The sequence below is a fragment of the Pungitius pungitius genome, chromosome 21 (genome assembly GCF_949316345.1).
Source record: "Pungitius pungitius chromosome 21, fPunPun2.1, whole genome shotgun sequence".
Lineage (NCBI taxonomy): Eukaryota > Metazoa > Chordata > Actinopteri > Perciformes > Gasterosteidae > Pungitius > Pungitius pungitius.
In genome coordinates, this window is record NC_084920.1 from 11,245,295 (window position 1) to 11,262,120 (window position 16,826).

Genomic DNA, 16,826 nt, shown 5'->3' on the forward strand with positions numbered 1-16,826 from the left:
ACTGAAATGTGATTATAATATCTAATGGAGATGCTGGGGATTGAACCCAGGACCTCATACATGCAAAGCACGCGCTCTACCACTGAGCTACATCCCCTGTAAAAACTACAGAATTTACTTTTTTTTGGTGATATATATGTATGTATATTTATTTATATATTTATTTACTTACTATAGAAGAATTATGAGGAGAAAAGAATAAATAGAGACCTTCCCAAAGCAAAAACTTACTACGACAGTCTGAAATCGATCTTGTGAGTCTCGTTACACCACATTAAACAGATTCTTGTTGTCTTGAGTTTGCAAGTAGAACAGAACACGTTGACCTAGGTAGAATACCATATCACTCAATGGTGGGACGAGGTAGTGGTAGAGACAAAATCGTTGCTGGCAGGATTCGAACCTGCGCGGGGGGACCCCAATGGATTTCGAGTCCATCGCCTTAACCTCTCGGCCACAACAACCCGGTACATTTAGCAGAAAATTGACTATTTGGAAAAAATAATAATTGACTAAGCGGTAGAATAGAGAATTAGAAAGAGCACATTTGTGGAACACACTTGATTGGGTAAACATCTAAAGTCTACTTCCTAAACGACACATGGTTTCTCCTTTCCCTTGTTGATTCTTCGTCTCGAAATTTTAACTTTCCCATGAATTGTTTTAATCAACTGAAATGTGAGCATAATATCTAATGGAGATGCTGGGGATTGAACCCAGGACCTCATACATGCAAAGCATGCGCTCTACCACTGAGCTACATCCCCTGTAAAAACTACAGAATTTACTTTTTTTTGGTGATATATGTATATTTGTTTATATATATGACTTTACTTTGTATGGAAAGAACTATGAGGAGAAATGAACAAATAGAGACCTCCCCAAAGGCAAAACTTACTATGAGAGTCTGAAATCGATCTTGTGAGTCTTATTGTACCACTTTAAATAGAAAGTCGTTGCTGGCAGGATTTGAAGATGCACTTGTAGAAGAAAAATGACTATTCAGCAAAATCAAGAATTGACTAAGCGCTAGAATAGAGAGTTAGAATGGGGACATTTCTGGAACACACATGATTAGGTAAAAATGTAAACTATACGTCATAGACTAAACTTGGTGCCTTCATTTCCTTGTTTTGTTCTCGCCTCGAAAAGGGAATTTTCCCATGAATCGCCATAATCAACTTTGAAAGGTGAGCATAAAATCTAATGGAGATGCTGTGGATTGAACCCAGGACCTCATACATGCAAAGCATGCGCTCTACCACTGAGCTACATCCCCTGTAAAAACTACAGAATTTACTTTTCTTTGGTGATATATATGTATGTATATTTATTTATATATTCATTTACTTACTATAGAAGAATTATGAGGAGAAAAGAATAAATAGAGACCTTCCCAAAGCAAAAACTTACTACGACAGCCTGAAATCGATCTTGTGAGTCTCGTTATACCACATTAAACAGATTCTTGTTGTCTTGAGTTTGCAAGTAGAACAGAACACGTTGACCTAGGTAGAATACCATATCACTCAATGGTGGGACGAGGTAGTGGTAGAGACAAAATCGTAGCTGGCAGGATTCGAACCTGCGCGGGGGGACCCCAATGGATTTCGAGTCCATCGCCTTAACCTCTCGGCCACAACAACCCGGTACATTTAGCAGAAAATTGACTATTTGGAAAAAATAATAATTGACTAAGCGGTAGAATAGAGAATTAGAAAGAGCACATTTGTGGAACACACTTGATTGGGTAAACATCTAAAGTCTACTTCCTAAACGACACATGGTTTCTCCTTTCCCTTGTTGATTCTTCGTCTCGAAATTTTAACTTTCCCATGAATTGTTTTAATCAACTGAAATGTGAGCATAATATCTAATGGAGATGCTGGGGATTGAACCCAGGACCTCATACATGCAAAGCATGCGCTCTACCACTGAGCTACATCCCCTGTAAAAACTACAGAATTTACTTTTTTTTGGTGATATATGTATATTTGTTTATATATATGACTTTACTTTGTATGGAAAGAACTATGAGGAGAAATGAACAAATAGAGACCTCCCCAAAGGCAAAACTTACTATGAGAGTCTGAAATCGATCTTGTGAGTCTTATTGTACCACTTTAAATAGAAAGTCGTTGCTGGCAGGATTCGAAGATGCACTTGTAGAAGAAAAATGACTATTCAGCAAAATCAAGAATTGACTAAGCGCTAGAATAGAGAGTTAGAAAGGGCACATTTCTGGAACACACATGATTAGGTAAAAATGTAAACTATACGTCATAGACTAAACTTGGTGCCTTCATTTCCTTGTTTTGTTCTCGCCTCGAAAAGGGAATTTTCCCATGAATCGCCATAATCAACTCTGAAAGGTGAGCATAAAATCTAATGGAGATGCTGGGGATTGAACCCAGGACCTCATACATGCAAAGCATGCGCTCTACCACTGAGCTACATCCCCTGTAAAAACTACAGAATTTACTTTTTTTTGTGATATATATGTATGTATATTTATTTATATATTTATTTACTTACTATAGAAGAATTATGAGGAGAAAAGAATAAATAGAGACCTTCCCAAAGCAAAAACTTACTACGACAGTCTGAAATCGATCTTGTGAGTCTCGTTATACCACATTAAACAGATTCTTGTTGTCTTGAGTTTGCAAGTAGAACAGAACACGTTGACCTAGGTAGAATACCATATCACTCAATGGTGGGACGAGGTAGTGGTAGAGACAAAATCGTTGCTGGCAGGATTCGAACCTGCGCGGGGGGACCCCAATGGATTTCGTGTCCATCGCCTTAACATCTCGGCCACAACAACCCGGTACATTTAGCAGAAAATTGACTATTTGGAAAAAATAATAATTGACTAAGCGGTAGAATAGAGAATTAGAAAGAGCACATTTGTGGAACACACTTGATTGGGTAAACATCTAAAGTCTACTTCCTAAACGACACATGGTTTCTCCTTTCCCTTGTTGATTCTTCGTCTCAAAATTTTAACTTTCCCATGAATTGTTTTAATCAACTGAAATGTGAGCATAATATCTAATGGAGATGCTGGGGATTGAACCCAGGACCTCATACATGCAAAGCATGCGCTCTACCACATGAGCTACATCCCCTGTAAAAACTACAGAATTTACTTTTTTTTGTGATATATATGTATGTATATTTATTTATATATTTATTTACTTACTATAGAAGAATTATGAGGAGAAAAGAATAAATAGAGACCTTCCCAAAGCAAAAACTTACTACGACAGTCTGAAATCGATCTTGTGAGTCTCGTTATACCACATTAAACAGATTCTTGTTGTCTTGAGTTTGCAAGTAGAACAGAACACGTTGACCTAGGTAGAATACCATATCACTCAATGGTGGGACGAGGTAGTGGTAGAGACAAAATCGTAGCTGGCAGGATTCGAACCTGCGCGGGGGGACCCCAATGGATTTCGAGTCCATCGCCTTAACCTCTCGGCCACAACAACCCGGTACATTTAGCAGAAAATTGACTATTTGGAAAAAATAATAATTGACTAAGCGGTAGAATAGAGAATTAGAAAGAGCACATTTGTGGAACACACTTGATTGGGTAAACATCTAAAGTCTACTTCCTAAACGACACATGGTTTCTCCTTTCCCTTGTTGATTCTTCGTCTCGAAATTTTAACTTTCCCATGAATTGTTTTAATCAACTGAAATGTGAGCATAATATCTAATGGAGATGCTGGGGATTGAACCCAGGACCTCATACATGCAAAGCATGCGCTCTACCACTGAGCTACATCCCCTGTAAAAACTACAGAATTTACTTTTTTTTGGTGATATATGTATATTTGTTTATATATATGACTTTACTTTGTATGGAAAGAACTATGAGGAGAAATGAACAAATAGAGACCTCCCCAAAGGCAAAACTTACTATGAGAGTCTGAAATCGATCTTGTGAGTCTTATTGTACCACTTTAAATAGAAAGTCGTTGCTGGCAGGATTCGAAGATGCACTTGTAGAAGAAAAATGACTATTCAGCAAAATCAAGAATTGACTAAGCGCTAGAATAGAGAGTTAGAAAGGGCACATTTCTGGAACACACATGATTAGGTAAAAATGTAAACTATACGTCATAGACTAAACTTGGTGCCTTCATTTCCTTGTTTTGTTCTCGCCTCGAAAAGGGAATTTTCCCATGAATCGCCATAATCAACTCTGAAAGGTGAGCATAAAATCTAATGGAGATGCTGGGGATTGAACCCAGGACCTCATACATGCAAAGCATGCGCTCTACCACTGAGCTACATCCCCTGTAAAAACTACAGAATTTACTTTTTTTTGTGATATATATGTATGTATATTTATTTATATATTTATTTACTTACTATAGAAGAATTATGAGGAGAAAAGAATAAATAGAGACCTTCCCAAAGCAAAAACTTACTACGACAGTCTGAAATCGATCTTGTGAGTCTCGTTATACCACATTAAACAGATTCTTGTTGTCTTGAGTTTGCAAGTAGAACAGAACACGTTGACCTAGGTAGAATACCATATCACTCAATGGTGGGACGAGGTAGTGGTAGAGACAAAATCGTTGCTGGCAGGATTCGAACCTGCGCGGGGGGACCCCAATGGATTTCGAGTCCATCGCCTTAACATCTCGGCCACAACAACCCGGTACATTTAGCAGAAAATTGACTATTTGGAAAAAATAATAATTGACTAAGCGGTAGAATAGAGAATTAGAAAGAGCACATTTGTGGAACACACTTGATTGGGTAAACATCTAAAGTCTACTTCCTAAACGACACATGGTTTCTCCTTTCCCTTGTTGATTCTTCGTCTCAAAATTTTAACTTTCCCATGAATTGTTTTAATCAACTGAAATGTGAGCATAATATCTAATGGAGATGCTGGGGATTGAACCCAGGACCTCATACATGCAAAGCATGCGCTCTACCACATGAGCTACATCCCCTGTAAAAACTACAGAATTTACTTTTTTTTGTGATATATATGTATGTATATTTATTTATATATTTATTTACTTACTATAGAAGAATTATGAGGAGAAAAGAATAAATAGAGACCTTCCCAAAGCAAAAACTTACTACGACAGTCTGAAATCGATCTTGTGAGTCTCGTTATACCACATTAAACAGATTCTTGTTGTCTTGAGTTTGCAAGTAGAACAGAACACGTTGACCTAGGTAGAATACCATATCACTCAATGGTGGGACGAGGTAGTGGTAGAGACAAAATCGTTGCTGGCAGGATTCGAACCTGCGCGGGGGGACCCCAATGGATTTCGAGTCCATCGCCTTAACCTCTCGGCCACAACAACCCGGTACATTTAGCAGAAAATTGACTATTTGGAAAAAATAATAATTGACTAAGCGGTAGAATAGAGAATTAGAAAGAGCACATTTGTGGAACACACTTGATTGGGTAAACATCTAAAGTCTACTTCCTAAACGACACATGGTTTCTCCTTTCCCTTGTTGATTCTTCGTCTCGAAATTTTAACTTTCCCATGAATTGTTTTAATCAACTGAAATGTGAGCATAATATCTAATGGAGATGCTGGGGATTGAACCCAGGACCTCATACATGCAAAGCATGCGCTCTACCACTGAGCTACATCCCCTGTAAAAACTACAGAATTTACTTTTTTTTGGTGATATATATGTATGTATATTTATTTATATATTCATTTACTTACTATAGAAGAATTATGAGGAGAAAAGAATAAATAGAGACCTTCCCAAAGCAAAAACTTACTACGACAGTCTGAAATCGATCTTGTGAGTCTCGTTATACCACATTAAACAGATTCTTGTTGTCTTGAGTTTGCAAGTAGAACAGAACACGTTGACCTAGGTAGAATACCATATCACTCAATGGTGGGACGAGGTAGTGGTAGAGACAAAATCGTTGCTGGCAGGATTCGAACCTGCGCGGGGGGACCCCAATGGATTTCGAGTCCATCGCCTTAACCTCTCGGCCACAACAACCTGGTACATTTAGCAGAAAATTGACTATTTGGAAAAAATAATAATTGACTAAGCGGTAGAATAGAGAATTAGAAAGAGCACATTTGTGGAACACACTTGATTGGGTAAACATCTAAAGTCTACTTCCTAAACGACACATGGTTTCTCCTTTCCCTTGTTGATTCTTCGTCTCGAAATTTTAACTTTCCCATGAATTGTTTTAATCAACTGAAATGTGAGCATAATATCTAATGGAGATGCTGGGGATTGAACCCAGGACCTCATACATGCAAAGCACGCGCTCTACCACTGAGCTACATCCCCTGTAAAAACTACAGAATTTACTTTTTTTTGGTGATATATATGTATGTATATTTATTTATATATTTATTTACTTACTATAGAAGAATTATGAGGAGAAAAGAATAAATAGAGACCTTCCCAAAGCAAAAACTTACTACGACAGTCTGAAATCGATCTTGTGAGTCTCGTTACACCACATTAAACAGATTCTTGTTGTCTTGAGTTTGCAAGTAGAACAGAACACGTTGACCTAGGTAGAATACCATATCACTCAATGGTGGGACGAGGTAGTGGTAGAGACAAAATCGTTGCTGGCAGGATTCGAACCTGCGCGGGGGGACCCCAATGGATTTCGAGTCCATCGCCTTAACCTCTCGGCCACAACAACCCGGTACATTTAGCAGAAAATTGACTATTTGGAAAAAATAATAATTGACTAAGCGGTAGAATAGAGAATTAGAAAGAGCACATTTGTGGAACACACTTGATTGGGTAAACATCTAAAGTCTACTTCCTAAACGACACATGGTTTCTCCTTTCCCTTGTTGATTCTTCGTCTCGAAATTTTAACTTTCCCATGAATTGTTTTAATCAACTGAAATGTGAGCATAATATCTAATGGAGATGCTGGGGATTGAACCCAGGACCTCATACATGCAAAGCACGCGCTCTACCACTGAGCTACATCCCCTGTAAAAACTACAGAATTTACTTTTTTTTGGTGATATATATGTATGTATATTTATTTATATATTTATTTACTTACTATAGAAGAATTATGAGGAGAAAAGAATAAATAGAGACCTTCCCAAAGCAAAAACTTACTACGACAGTCTGAAATCGATCTTGTGAGTCTCGTTACACCACATTAAACAGATTCTTGTTGTCTTGAGTTTGCAAGTAGAACAGAACACGTTGACCTAGGTAGAATACCATATCACTCAATGGTGGGACGAGGTAGTGGTAGAGACAAAATCGTTGCTGGCAGGATTCGAACCTGCGCGGGGGGACCCCAATGGATTTCGAGTCCATCGCCTTAACCTCTCGGCCACAACAACCCGGTACATTTAGCAGAAAATTGACTATTTGGAAAAAATAATAATTGACTAAGCGGTAGAATAGAGAATTAGAAAGAGCACATTTGTGGAACACACTTGATTGGGTAAACATCTAAAGTCTACTTCCTAAACGACACATAGTTTCTCCTTTCCCTTGTTGATTCTTCGTCTCGAAATTTTAACTTTCCCATGAATTGTTTTAATCAACTGAAATGTGAGCATAATATCTAATGGAGATGCTGGGGATTGAACCCAGGACTTCATACATGCAAAGCATGCGCTCTACCACTGAGCTACATCCCCTGTAAAAACTACGGAATTTACTTTTTTTTGGTGATATATGTATATTTGTTTATATATATGACTTTACTTTGTATGGAAAGAACTATGAGGAGAAATGAACAAATAGAGACCTCCCCAAAGGCAAAACTTACTATGAGAGTCTGAAATCGATCTTGTGAGTCTTATTGTACCACTTTAAATAGAAAGTCGTTGCTGGCAGGATTCGAAGATGCACTTGTAGAAGAAAAATGACTATTCAGCAAAATCAAGAATTGACTAAGCGCTAGAATAGAGAGTTAGAAAGGGCACATTTCTGGAACACACATGATTAGGTAAAAATGTAAACTATACGTCATAGACTAAACTTGGTGCCTTCATTTCCTTGTTTTGTTCTCGCCTCGAAAAGGGAATTTTCCCATGAATCGCCATAATCAACTCTGAAAGGTGAGCATAAAATCTAATGGAGATGCTGGGGATTGAACCCAGCACCTCATACATGCAAAGCATGCGCTCTACCACTGAGCTACATCCCCTGTAAAAACTACAGAATTTACTTTTTTTTGTGATATATATGTATGTATATTTATTTATATATTTATTTACTTACAATAGAAGAACTATGAGGAGAGAAGAATAAATAGAGATCTTCCCAAAGCAAAAACCTACTATGACAGTCTGAAATCGATCTTGTGAGTCTCGTTATACCACATTAAACAGATTCTTGTTGTCTTGAGTTTGCAAGTAGAACAGAACACGTTGACCTAGGTAGAATACCATATCACTCAATGGTGGGACGAGGTAGTGGTAGAGACAAAATTGTTGCTGGCAGGATTCGAACCTGCGCGGGGGGACCCCAATGGATTTCGAGTCCATCGCCTTAACCTCTCGGCCACAACAACCCGGTACATTTAGCAGAAAATTGACTATTTGGAAAAAATAATAATTGACTAAGCGGTAGAATAGAGAATTAGAAAGAGCACATTTGTGGAACACACTTGATTGGGTAAACATCTAAAGTCTACTTCCTAAACGACACATGGTTTCTCCTTTCCCTTGTTGATTCTTCGTCTCGAAATTTTAACTTTCCCATGAATTGTTTTAATCAACTGAAATGTGAGCATAATATCTAATGGAGATGCTGGGGATTGAACCCAGGACCTCATACATGCAAAGCATGCGCTCTACCACTGAGCTACATCCCCTGTAAAAACTACAGAATTTACTTTTTTTTGGTGATATATGTATATTTGTTTATATATATGACTTTACTTTGTATGGAAAGAACTATGAGGAGAAATGAACAAATAGAGACCTCCCCAAAGGCAAAACTTACTATGAGAGTCTGAAATCGATCTTGTGAGTCTTATTGTACCACTTTAAATGGAAAGTCGTTGCTGGCAGGATTCGAAGATGCACTTGTAGAAGAAAAATGACTATTCAGCAAAATCAAGAATTGACTAAGCGCTAGAATAGAGAGTTAGAAAGGGCACATTTCTGGAACACACATGATTAGGTAAAAATGTAAACTATACGTCATAGACTAAACTTGGTGCCTTCATTTCCTTGTTTTGTTCTCGCCTCGAAAAGGGAATTTTCCCATGAATCGCCATAATCAACTTTGAAAGGTGAGCATAAAATCTAATGGAGATGCTGGGGATTGAACCCAGGACCTCATACATGCAAAGCATGCGCTCTACCACTGAGCTACATCCCCTGTAAAAACTACAGAATTTACTATTTTTTGTGATATATATGTATGTATATTTATTTATATATTTATTTACTTACAATAGAAGAACTATGAGGAGAGAAGAATAAATAGAGATCTTCCCAAAGCAAAAACCTACTATGACAGTCTGAAATCGATCTTGTGAGTCTGGTTATACCACATTAAACAGATTCTTGTTGTCTTGAGTTTGCAAGTAGAACAGAACACGTTGACCTAGGTAGAATACCATATCACTCAATGGTGGGACGAGGTAGTGGTAGAGACAAAATCGTTGCTGGCAGGATTCGAACCTGCGCGGGGGGACCCCAATGGATTTCGAGTCCATCGCCTTAACCTCTCGGCCACAACAACCCGGTACATTTAGCAGAAAATTGACTATTTGGAAAAAATAATAATTGACTAAGCGGTAGAATAGAGAATTAGAAAGAGCACATTTGTGGAACACACTTGATTGGGTAAACATCTAAAGTCTACTTCCTAAACGACACATAGTTTCTCCTTTCCCTTGTTGATTCTTCGTCTCGAAATTTTAACTTTCCCATGAATTGTTTTAATCAACTGAAATGTGAGCATAATATCTAATGGAGATGCTGGGGATTGAACCCAGGACTTCATACATGCAAAGCATGCGCTCTACCACTGAGCTACATCCCCTGTAAAAACTACGGAATTTACTTTTTTTTGGTGATATATGTATATTTGTTTATATATATGACTTTACTTTGTATGGAAAGAACTATGAGGAGAAATGAACAAATAGAGACCTCCCCAAAGGCAAAACTTACTATGAGAGTCTGAAATCGATCTTGTGAGTCTTATTGTACCACTTTAAATAGAAAGTCGTTGCTGGCAGGATTCGAAGATGCACTTGTAGAAGAAAAATGACTATTCAGCAAAATCAAGAATTGACTAAGCGCTAGAATAGAGAGTTAGAAAGGGCACATTTCTGGAACACACATGATTAGGTAAAAATGTAAACTATACGTCATAGACTAAACTTGGTGCCTTCATTTCCTTGTTTTGTTCTCGCCTCGAAAAGGGAATTTTCCCATGAATCGCCATAATCAACTCTGAAAGGTGAGCATAAAATCTAATGGAGATGCTGGGGATTGAACCCAGGACCTCATACATGCAAAGCATGCGCTCTACCACTGAGCTACATCCCCTGTAAAAACTACAGAATTTACTTTTTTTTGTGATATATATGTATGTATATTTATTTATATATTTATTTACTTACTATAGAAGAATTATGAGGAGAAAAGAATAAATAGAGACCTTCCCAAAGCAAAAACTTACTACGACAGTCTGAAATCGATCTTGTGAGTCTCGTTATACCACATTAAACAGATTCTTGTTGTCTTGAGTTTGCAAGTAGAACAGAACACGTTGACCTAGGTAGAATACCATATCACTCAATGGTGGGACGAGGTAGTGGTAGAGACAAAATCGTTGCTGGCAGGATTCGAACCTGCGCGGGGGGACCCCAATGGATTTCGTGTCCATCGCCTTAACATCTCGGCCACAACAACCCGGTACATTTAGCAGAAAATTGACTATTTGGAAAAAATAATAATTGACTAAGCGGTAGAATAGAGAATTAGAAAGAGCACATTTGTGGAACACACTTGATTGGGTAAACATCTAAAGTCTACTTCCTAAACGACACATGGTTTCTCCTTTCCCTTGTTGATTCTTCGTCTCAAAATTTTAACTTTCCCATGAATTGTTTTAATCAACTGAAATGTGAGCATAATATCTAATGGAGATGCTGGGGATTGAACCCAGGACCTCATACATGCAAAGCATGCGCTCTACCACATGAGCTACATCCCCTGTAAAAACTACAGAATTTACTTTTTTTTGTGATATATATGTATGTATATTTATTTATATATTTATTTACTTACTATAGAAGAATTATGAGGAGAAAAGAATAAATAGAGACCTTCCCAAAGCAAAAACTTACTACGACAGTCTGAAATCGATCTTGTGAGTCTCGTTATACCACATTAAACAGATTCTTGTTGTCTTGAGTTTGCAAGTAGAACAGAACACGTTGACCTAGGTAGAATACCATATCACTCAATGGTGGGACGAGGTAGTGGTAGAGACAAAATCGTAGCTGGCAGGATTCGAACCTGCGCGGGGGGACCCCAATGGATTTCGAGTCCATCGCCTTAACCTCTCGGCCACAACAACCCGGTACATTTAGCAGAAAATTGACTATTTGGAAAAAATAATAATTGACTAAGCGGTAGAATAGAGAATTAGAAAGAGCACATTTGTGGAACACACTTGATTGGGTAAACATCTAAAGTCTACTTCCTAAACGACACATGGTTTCTCCTTTCCCTTGTTGATTCTTCGTCTCGAAATTTTAACTTTCCCATGAATTGTTTTAATCAACTGAAATGTGAGCATAATATCTAATGGAGATGCTGGGGATTGAACCCAGGACCTCATACATGCAAAGCATGCGCTCTACCACTGAGCTACATCCCCTGTAAAAACTACAGAATTTACTTTTTTTTGGTGATATATGTATATTTGTTTATATATATGACTTTACTTTGTATGGAAAGAACTATGAGGAGAAATGAACAAATAGAGACCTCCCCAAAGGCAAAACTTACTATGAGAGTCTGAAATCGATCTTGTGAGTCTTATTGTACCACTTTAAATAGAAAGTCGTTGCTGGCAGGATTCGAAGATGCACTTGTAGAAGAAAAATGACTATTCAGCAAAATCAAGAATTGACTAAGCGCTAGAATAGAGAGTTAGAAAGGGCACATTTCTGGAACACACATGATTAGGTAAAAATGTAAACTATACGTCATAGACTAAACTTGGTGCCTTCATTTCCTTGTTTTGTTCTCGCCTCGAAAAGGGAATTTTCCCATGAATCGCCATAATCAACTCTGAAAGGTGAGCATAAAATCTAATGGAGATGCTGGGGATTGAACCCAGGACCTCATACATGCAAAGCATGCGCTCTACCACTGAGCTACATCCCCTGTAAAAACTACAGAATTTACTTTTTTTTGTGATATATATGTATGTATATTTATTTATATATTTATTTACTTACTATAGAAGAATTATGAGGAGAAAAGAATAAATAGAGACCTTCCCAAAGCAAAAACTTACTACGACAGTCTGAAATCGATCTTGTGAGTCTCGTTATACCACATTAAACAGATTCTTGTTGTCTTGAGTTTGCAAGTAGAACAGAACACGTTGACCTAGGTAGAATACCATATCACTCAATGGTGGGACGAGGTAGTGGTAGAGACAAAATCGTTGCTGGCAGGATTCGAACCTGCGCGGGGGGACCCCAATGGATTTCGAGTCCATCGCCTTAACATCTCGGCCACAACAACCCGGTACATTTAGCAGAAAATTGACTATTTGGAAAAAATAATAATTGACTAAGCGGTAGAATAGAGAATTAGAAAGAGCACATTTGTGGAACACACTTGATTGGGTAAACATCTAAAGTCTACTTCCTAAACGACACATGGTTTCTCCTTTCCCTTGTTGATTCTTCGTCTCAAAATTTTAACTTTCCCATGAATTGTTTTAATCAACTGAAATGTGAGCATAATATCTAATGGAGATGCTGGGGATTGAACCCAGGACCTCATACATGCAAAGCATGCGCTCTACCACATGAGCTACATCCCCTGTAAAAACTACAGAATTTACTTTTTTTTGTGATATATATGTATGTATATTTATTTATATATTTATTTACTTACTATAGAAGAATTATGAGGAGAAAAGAATAAATAGAGACCTTCCCAAAGCAAAAACTTACTACGACAGTCTGAAATCGATCTTGTGAGTCTCGTTATACCACATTAAACAGATTCTTGTTGTCTTGAGTTTGCAAGTAGAACAGAACACGTTGACCTAGGTAGAATACCATATCACTCAATGGTGGGACGAGGTAGTGGTAGAGACAAAATCGTTGCTGGCAGGATTCGAACCTGCGCGGGGGGACCCCAATGGATTTCGAGTCCATCGCCTTAACCTCTCGGCCACAACAACCCGGTACATTTAGCAGAAAATTGACTATTTGGAAAAAATAATAATTGACTAAGCGGTAGAATAGAGAATTAGAAAGAGCACATTTGTGGAACACACTTGATTGGGTAAACATCTAAAGTCTACTTCCTAAACGACACATGGTTTCTCCTTTCCCTTGTTGATTCTTCGTCTCGAAATTTTAACTTTCCCATGAATTGTTTTAATCAACTGAAATGTGAGCATAATATCTAATGGAGATGCTGGGGATTGAACCCAGGACCTCATACATGCAAAGCATGCGCTCTACCACTGAGCTACATCCCCTGTAAAAACTACAGAATTTACTTTTTTTTGGTGATATATATGTATGTATATTTATTTATATATTCATTTACTTACTATAGAAGAATTATGAGGAGAAAAGAATAAATAGAGACCTTCCCAAAGCAAAAACTTACTACGACAGTCTGAAATCGATCTTGTGAGTCTCGTTATACCACATTAAACAGATTCTTGTTGTCTTGAGTTTGCAAGTAGAACAGAACACGTTGACCTAGGTAGAATACCATATCACTCAATGGTGGGACGAGGTAGTGGTAGAGACAAAATCGTTGCTGGCAGGATTCGAACCTGCGCGGGGGGACCCCAATGGATTTCGAGTCCATCGCCTTAACCTCTCGGCCACAACAACCTGGTACATTTAGCAGAAAATTGACTATTTGGAAAAAATAATAATTGACTAAGCGGTAGAATAGAGAATTAGAAAGAGCACATTTGTGGAACACACTTGATTGGGTAAACATCTAAAGTCTACTTCCTAAACGACACATGGTTTCTCCTTTCCCTTGTTGATTCTTCGTCTCGAAATTTTAACTTTCCCATGAATTGTTTTAATCAACTGAAATGTGAGCATAATATCTAATGGAGATGCTGGGGATTGAACCCAGGACCTCATACATGCAAAGCACGCGCTCTACCACTGAGCTACATCCCCTGTAAAAACTACAGAATTTACTTTTTTTTGGTGATATATATGTATGTATATTTATTTATATATTTATTTACTTACTATAGAAGAATTATGAGGAGAAAAGAATAAATAGAGACCTTCCCAAAGCAAAAACTTACTACGACAGTCTGAAATCGATCTTGTGAGTCTCGTTACACCACATTAAACAGATTCTTGTTGTCTTGAGTTTGCAAGTAGAACAGAACACGTTGACCTAGGTAGAATACCATATCACTCAATGGTGGGACGAGGTAGTGGTAGAGACAAAATCGTTGCTGGCAGGATTCGAACCTGCGCGGGGGGACCCCAATGGATTTCGAGTCCATCGCCTTAACCTCTCGGCCACAACAACCCGGTACATTTAGCAGAAAATTGACTATTTGGAAAAAATAATAATTGACTAAGCGGTAGAATAGAGAATTAGAAAGAGCACATTTGTGGAACACACTTGATTGGGTAAACATCTAAAGTCTACTTCCTAAACGACACATGGTTTCTCCTTTCCCTTGTTGATTCTTCGTCTCGAAATTTTAACTTTCCCATGAATTGTTTTAATCAACTGAAATGTGAGCATAATATCTAATGGAGATGCTGGGGATTGAACCCAGGACCTCATACATGCAAAGCACGCGCTCTACCACTGAGCTACATCCCCTGTAAAAACTACAGAATTTACTTTTTTTTGGTGATATATATGTATGTATATTTATTTATATATTTATTTACTTACTATAGAAGAATTATGAGGAGAAAAGAATAAATAGAGACCTTCCCAAAGCAAAAACTTACTACGACAGTCTGAAATCGATCTTGTGAGTCTCGTTACACCACATTAAACAGATTCTTGTTGTCTTGAGTTTGCAAGTAGAACAGAACACGTTGACCTAGGTAGAATACCATATCACTCAATGGTGGGACGAGGTAGTGGTAGAGACAAAATCGTTGCTGGCAGGATTCGAACCTGCGCGGGGGGACCCCAATGGATTTCGAGTCCATCGCCTTAACCTCTCGGCCACAACAACCCGGTACATTTAGCAGAAAATTGACTATTTGGAAAAAATAATAATTGACTAAGCGGTAGAATAGAGAATTAGAAAGAGCACATTTGTGGAACACACTTGATTGGGTAAACATCTAAAGTCTACTTCCTAAACGACACATAGTTTCTCCTTTCCCTTGTTGATTCTTCGTCTCGAAATTTTAACTTTCCCATGAATTGTTTTAATCAACTGAAATGTGAGCATAATATCTAATGGAGATGCTGGGGATTGAACCCAGGACTTCATACATGCAAAGCATGCGCTCTACCACTGAGCTACATCCCCTGTAAAAACTACGGAATTTACTTTTTTTTGGTGATATATGTATATTTGTTTATATATATGACTTTACTTTGTATGGAAAGAACTATGAGGAGAAATGAACAAATAGAGACCTCCCCAAAGGCAAAACTTACTATGAGAGTCTGAAATCGATCTTGTGAGTCTTATTGTACCACTTTAAATAGAAAGTCGTTGCTGGCAGGATTCGAAGATGCACTTGTAGAAGAAAAATGACTATTCAGCAAAATCAAGAATTGACTAAGCGCTAGAATAGAGAGTTAGAAAGGGCACATTTCTGGAACACACATGATTAGGTAAAAATGTAAACTATACGTCATAGACTAAACTTGGTGCCTTCATTTCCTTGTTTTGTTCTCGCCTCGAAAAGGGAATTTTCCCATGAATCGCCATAATCAACTCTGAAAGGTGAGCATAAAATCTAATGGAGATGCTGGGGATTGAACCCAGCACCTCATACATGCAAAGCATGCGCTCTACCACTGAGCTACATCCCCTGTAAAAACTACAGAATTTACTTTTTTTTGTGATATATATGTATGTATATTTATTTATATATTTATTTACTTACAATAGAAGAACTATGAGGAGAGAAGAATAAATAGAGATCTTCCCAAAGCAAAAACCTACTATGACAGTCTGAAATCGATCTTGTGAGTCTCGTTATACCACATTAAACAGATTCTTGTTGTCTTGAGTTTGCAAGTAGAACAGAACACGTTGACCTAGGTAGAATACCATATCACTCAATGGTGGGACGAGGTAGTGGTAGAGACAAAATTGTTGCTGGCAGGATTCGAACCTGCGCGGGGGGACCCCAATGGATTTCGAGTCCATCGCCTTAACCTCTCGGCCACAACAACCCGGTACATTTAGCAGAAAATTGACTATTTGGAAAAAATAATAATTGACTAAGCGGTAGAATAGAGAATTAGAAAGAGCACATTTGTGGAACACACTTGATTGGGTAAACATCTAAAGTCTACTTCCTAAACGACACATGGTTTCTCCTTTCCCTTGTTGATTCTTCGTCTCGAAATTTTAACTTTCCCATGAATTGTTTTAATCAACTGAAA

General features: G+C 37.9%; 46 non-coding genes across 46 annotated transcripts; all 46 read right to left on the minus strand.

Moving 5' to 3' along the window:
- Positions 1-25: 25 nt before the first annotated feature.
- trnaa-ugc (transfer RNA alanine (anticodon UGC)) lies at positions 26-97 on the minus strand. The gene has a single exon. It is a non-coding gene; the product is annotated as a tRNA-Ala (tRNA).
- A 285-nt stretch (positions 98-382) lies between these two features.
- trnas-cga (transfer RNA serine (anticodon CGA)) lies at positions 383-464 on the minus strand. The gene has a single exon. It is a non-coding gene; the product is annotated as a tRNA-Ser (tRNA).
- Positions 465-695: 231 nt separating this feature from the next.
- trnaa-ugc (transfer RNA alanine (anticodon UGC)) lies at positions 696-767 on the minus strand. The gene has a single exon. It is a non-coding gene; the product is annotated as a tRNA-Ala (tRNA).
- A 440-nt stretch (positions 768-1,207) lies between these two features.
- trnaa-ugc (transfer RNA alanine (anticodon UGC)) lies at positions 1,208-1,279 on the minus strand. Its single transcript has one exon. It is a non-coding gene; the product is annotated as a tRNA-Ala (tRNA).
- A 285-nt stretch (positions 1,280-1,564) lies between these two features.
- Positions 1,565-1,646, minus strand: trnas-cga (transfer RNA serine (anticodon CGA)). Its single transcript has one exon. It is a non-coding gene; the product is annotated as a tRNA-Ser (tRNA).
- A 231-nt stretch (positions 1,647-1,877) lies between these two features.
- trnaa-ugc (transfer RNA alanine (anticodon UGC)) lies at positions 1,878-1,949 on the minus strand. The gene has a single exon. It is a non-coding gene; the product is annotated as a tRNA-Ala (tRNA).
- Positions 1,950-2,389: 440 nt separating this feature from the next.
- trnaa-ugc (transfer RNA alanine (anticodon UGC)) lies at positions 2,390-2,461 on the minus strand. Its single transcript has one exon. It is a non-coding gene; the product is annotated as a tRNA-Ala (tRNA).
- A 284-nt stretch (positions 2,462-2,745) lies between these two features.
- trnas-cga (transfer RNA serine (anticodon CGA)) lies at positions 2,746-2,827 on the minus strand. Its single transcript has one exon. It is a non-coding gene; the product is annotated as a tRNA-Ser (tRNA).
- A 231-nt stretch (positions 2,828-3,058) lies between these two features.
- Positions 3,059-3,131, minus strand: trnaa-ugc (transfer RNA alanine (anticodon UGC)). The gene has a single exon. It is a non-coding gene; the product is annotated as a tRNA-Ala (tRNA).
- Positions 3,132-3,415: 284 nt separating this feature from the next.
- trnas-cga (transfer RNA serine (anticodon CGA)) lies at positions 3,416-3,497 on the minus strand. The gene has a single exon. It is a non-coding gene; the product is annotated as a tRNA-Ser (tRNA).
- A 231-nt stretch (positions 3,498-3,728) lies between these two features.
- Positions 3,729-3,800, minus strand: trnaa-ugc (transfer RNA alanine (anticodon UGC)). Its single transcript has one exon. It is a non-coding gene; the product is annotated as a tRNA-Ala (tRNA).
- A 440-nt stretch (positions 3,801-4,240) lies between these two features.
- Positions 4,241-4,312, minus strand: trnaa-ugc (transfer RNA alanine (anticodon UGC)). The gene has a single exon. It is a non-coding gene; the product is annotated as a tRNA-Ala (tRNA).
- Positions 4,313-4,596: 284 nt separating this feature from the next.
- Positions 4,597-4,678, minus strand: trnas-cga (transfer RNA serine (anticodon CGA)). Its single transcript has one exon. It is a non-coding gene; the product is annotated as a tRNA-Ser (tRNA).
- A 231-nt stretch (positions 4,679-4,909) lies between these two features.
- Positions 4,910-4,982, minus strand: trnaa-ugc (transfer RNA alanine (anticodon UGC)). The gene has a single exon. It is a non-coding gene; the product is annotated as a tRNA-Ala (tRNA).
- A 284-nt stretch (positions 4,983-5,266) lies between these two features.
- trnas-cga (transfer RNA serine (anticodon CGA)) lies at positions 5,267-5,348 on the minus strand. The gene has a single exon. It is a non-coding gene; the product is annotated as a tRNA-Ser (tRNA).
- A 231-nt stretch (positions 5,349-5,579) lies between these two features.
- On the minus strand, positions 5,580-5,651 carry trnaa-ugc (transfer RNA alanine (anticodon UGC)). Its single transcript has one exon. It is a non-coding gene; the product is annotated as a tRNA-Ala (tRNA).
- Positions 5,652-5,936: 285 nt separating this feature from the next.
- trnas-cga (transfer RNA serine (anticodon CGA)) lies at positions 5,937-6,018 on the minus strand. The gene has a single exon. It is a non-coding gene; the product is annotated as a tRNA-Ser (tRNA).
- Positions 6,019-6,249: 231 nt separating this feature from the next.
- trnaa-ugc (transfer RNA alanine (anticodon UGC)) lies at positions 6,250-6,321 on the minus strand. Its single transcript has one exon. It is a non-coding gene; the product is annotated as a tRNA-Ala (tRNA).
- A 285-nt stretch (positions 6,322-6,606) lies between these two features.
- trnas-cga (transfer RNA serine (anticodon CGA)) lies at positions 6,607-6,688 on the minus strand. Its single transcript has one exon. It is a non-coding gene; the product is annotated as a tRNA-Ser (tRNA).
- A 231-nt stretch (positions 6,689-6,919) lies between these two features.
- Positions 6,920-6,991, minus strand: trnaa-ugc (transfer RNA alanine (anticodon UGC)). The gene has a single exon. It is a non-coding gene; the product is annotated as a tRNA-Ala (tRNA).
- Positions 6,992-7,276: 285 nt separating this feature from the next.
- On the minus strand, positions 7,277-7,358 carry trnas-cga (transfer RNA serine (anticodon CGA)). Its single transcript has one exon. It is a non-coding gene; the product is annotated as a tRNA-Ser (tRNA).
- Positions 7,359-7,589: 231 nt separating this feature from the next.
- Positions 7,590-7,661, minus strand: trnaa-ugc (transfer RNA alanine (anticodon UGC)). The gene has a single exon. It is a non-coding gene; the product is annotated as a tRNA-Ala (tRNA).
- A 440-nt stretch (positions 7,662-8,101) lies between these two features.
- On the minus strand, positions 8,102-8,173 carry trnaa-ugc (transfer RNA alanine (anticodon UGC)). The gene has a single exon. It is a non-coding gene; the product is annotated as a tRNA-Ala (tRNA).
- A 284-nt stretch (positions 8,174-8,457) lies between these two features.
- Positions 8,458-8,539, minus strand: trnas-cga (transfer RNA serine (anticodon CGA)). Its single transcript has one exon. It is a non-coding gene; the product is annotated as a tRNA-Ser (tRNA).
- Positions 8,540-8,770: 231 nt separating this feature from the next.
- trnaa-ugc (transfer RNA alanine (anticodon UGC)) lies at positions 8,771-8,842 on the minus strand. Its single transcript has one exon. It is a non-coding gene; the product is annotated as a tRNA-Ala (tRNA).
- Positions 8,843-9,282: 440 nt separating this feature from the next.
- On the minus strand, positions 9,283-9,354 carry trnaa-ugc (transfer RNA alanine (anticodon UGC)). The gene has a single exon. It is a non-coding gene; the product is annotated as a tRNA-Ala (tRNA).
- Positions 9,355-9,638: 284 nt separating this feature from the next.
- On the minus strand, positions 9,639-9,720 carry trnas-cga (transfer RNA serine (anticodon CGA)). Its single transcript has one exon. It is a non-coding gene; the product is annotated as a tRNA-Ser (tRNA).
- A 231-nt stretch (positions 9,721-9,951) lies between these two features.
- On the minus strand, positions 9,952-10,023 carry trnaa-ugc (transfer RNA alanine (anticodon UGC)). Its single transcript has one exon. It is a non-coding gene; the product is annotated as a tRNA-Ala (tRNA).
- A 440-nt stretch (positions 10,024-10,463) lies between these two features.
- trnaa-ugc (transfer RNA alanine (anticodon UGC)) lies at positions 10,464-10,535 on the minus strand. The gene has a single exon. It is a non-coding gene; the product is annotated as a tRNA-Ala (tRNA).
- Positions 10,536-10,819: 284 nt separating this feature from the next.
- trnas-cga (transfer RNA serine (anticodon CGA)) lies at positions 10,820-10,901 on the minus strand. The gene has a single exon. It is a non-coding gene; the product is annotated as a tRNA-Ser (tRNA).
- Positions 10,902-11,132: 231 nt separating this feature from the next.
- Positions 11,133-11,205, minus strand: trnaa-ugc (transfer RNA alanine (anticodon UGC)). Its single transcript has one exon. It is a non-coding gene; the product is annotated as a tRNA-Ala (tRNA).
- Positions 11,206-11,489: 284 nt separating this feature from the next.
- trnas-cga (transfer RNA serine (anticodon CGA)) lies at positions 11,490-11,571 on the minus strand. The gene has a single exon. It is a non-coding gene; the product is annotated as a tRNA-Ser (tRNA).
- A 231-nt stretch (positions 11,572-11,802) lies between these two features.
- trnaa-ugc (transfer RNA alanine (anticodon UGC)) lies at positions 11,803-11,874 on the minus strand. Its single transcript has one exon. It is a non-coding gene; the product is annotated as a tRNA-Ala (tRNA).
- Positions 11,875-12,314: 440 nt separating this feature from the next.
- On the minus strand, positions 12,315-12,386 carry trnaa-ugc (transfer RNA alanine (anticodon UGC)). The gene has a single exon. It is a non-coding gene; the product is annotated as a tRNA-Ala (tRNA).
- A 284-nt stretch (positions 12,387-12,670) lies between these two features.
- trnas-cga (transfer RNA serine (anticodon CGA)) lies at positions 12,671-12,752 on the minus strand. Its single transcript has one exon. It is a non-coding gene; the product is annotated as a tRNA-Ser (tRNA).
- Positions 12,753-12,983: 231 nt separating this feature from the next.
- On the minus strand, positions 12,984-13,056 carry trnaa-ugc (transfer RNA alanine (anticodon UGC)). The gene has a single exon. It is a non-coding gene; the product is annotated as a tRNA-Ala (tRNA).
- A 284-nt stretch (positions 13,057-13,340) lies between these two features.
- On the minus strand, positions 13,341-13,422 carry trnas-cga (transfer RNA serine (anticodon CGA)). Its single transcript has one exon. It is a non-coding gene; the product is annotated as a tRNA-Ser (tRNA).
- Positions 13,423-13,653: 231 nt separating this feature from the next.
- trnaa-ugc (transfer RNA alanine (anticodon UGC)) lies at positions 13,654-13,725 on the minus strand. Its single transcript has one exon. It is a non-coding gene; the product is annotated as a tRNA-Ala (tRNA).
- Positions 13,726-14,010: 285 nt separating this feature from the next.
- trnas-cga (transfer RNA serine (anticodon CGA)) lies at positions 14,011-14,092 on the minus strand. The gene has a single exon. It is a non-coding gene; the product is annotated as a tRNA-Ser (tRNA).
- Positions 14,093-14,323: 231 nt separating this feature from the next.
- trnaa-ugc (transfer RNA alanine (anticodon UGC)) lies at positions 14,324-14,395 on the minus strand. Its single transcript has one exon. It is a non-coding gene; the product is annotated as a tRNA-Ala (tRNA).
- A 285-nt stretch (positions 14,396-14,680) lies between these two features.
- trnas-cga (transfer RNA serine (anticodon CGA)) lies at positions 14,681-14,762 on the minus strand. Its single transcript has one exon. It is a non-coding gene; the product is annotated as a tRNA-Ser (tRNA).
- Positions 14,763-14,993: 231 nt separating this feature from the next.
- On the minus strand, positions 14,994-15,065 carry trnaa-ugc (transfer RNA alanine (anticodon UGC)). The gene has a single exon. It is a non-coding gene; the product is annotated as a tRNA-Ala (tRNA).
- Positions 15,066-15,350: 285 nt separating this feature from the next.
- Positions 15,351-15,432, minus strand: trnas-cga (transfer RNA serine (anticodon CGA)). The gene has a single exon. It is a non-coding gene; the product is annotated as a tRNA-Ser (tRNA).
- Positions 15,433-15,663: 231 nt separating this feature from the next.
- On the minus strand, positions 15,664-15,735 carry trnaa-ugc (transfer RNA alanine (anticodon UGC)). The gene has a single exon. It is a non-coding gene; the product is annotated as a tRNA-Ala (tRNA).
- Positions 15,736-16,175: 440 nt separating this feature from the next.
- On the minus strand, positions 16,176-16,247 carry trnaa-ugc (transfer RNA alanine (anticodon UGC)). The gene has a single exon. It is a non-coding gene; the product is annotated as a tRNA-Ala (tRNA).
- A 284-nt stretch (positions 16,248-16,531) lies between these two features.
- On the minus strand, positions 16,532-16,613 carry trnas-cga (transfer RNA serine (anticodon CGA)). Its single transcript has one exon. It is a non-coding gene; the product is annotated as a tRNA-Ser (tRNA).
- Between the last annotated feature and the right edge of the window lie 213 nt (positions 16,614-16,826).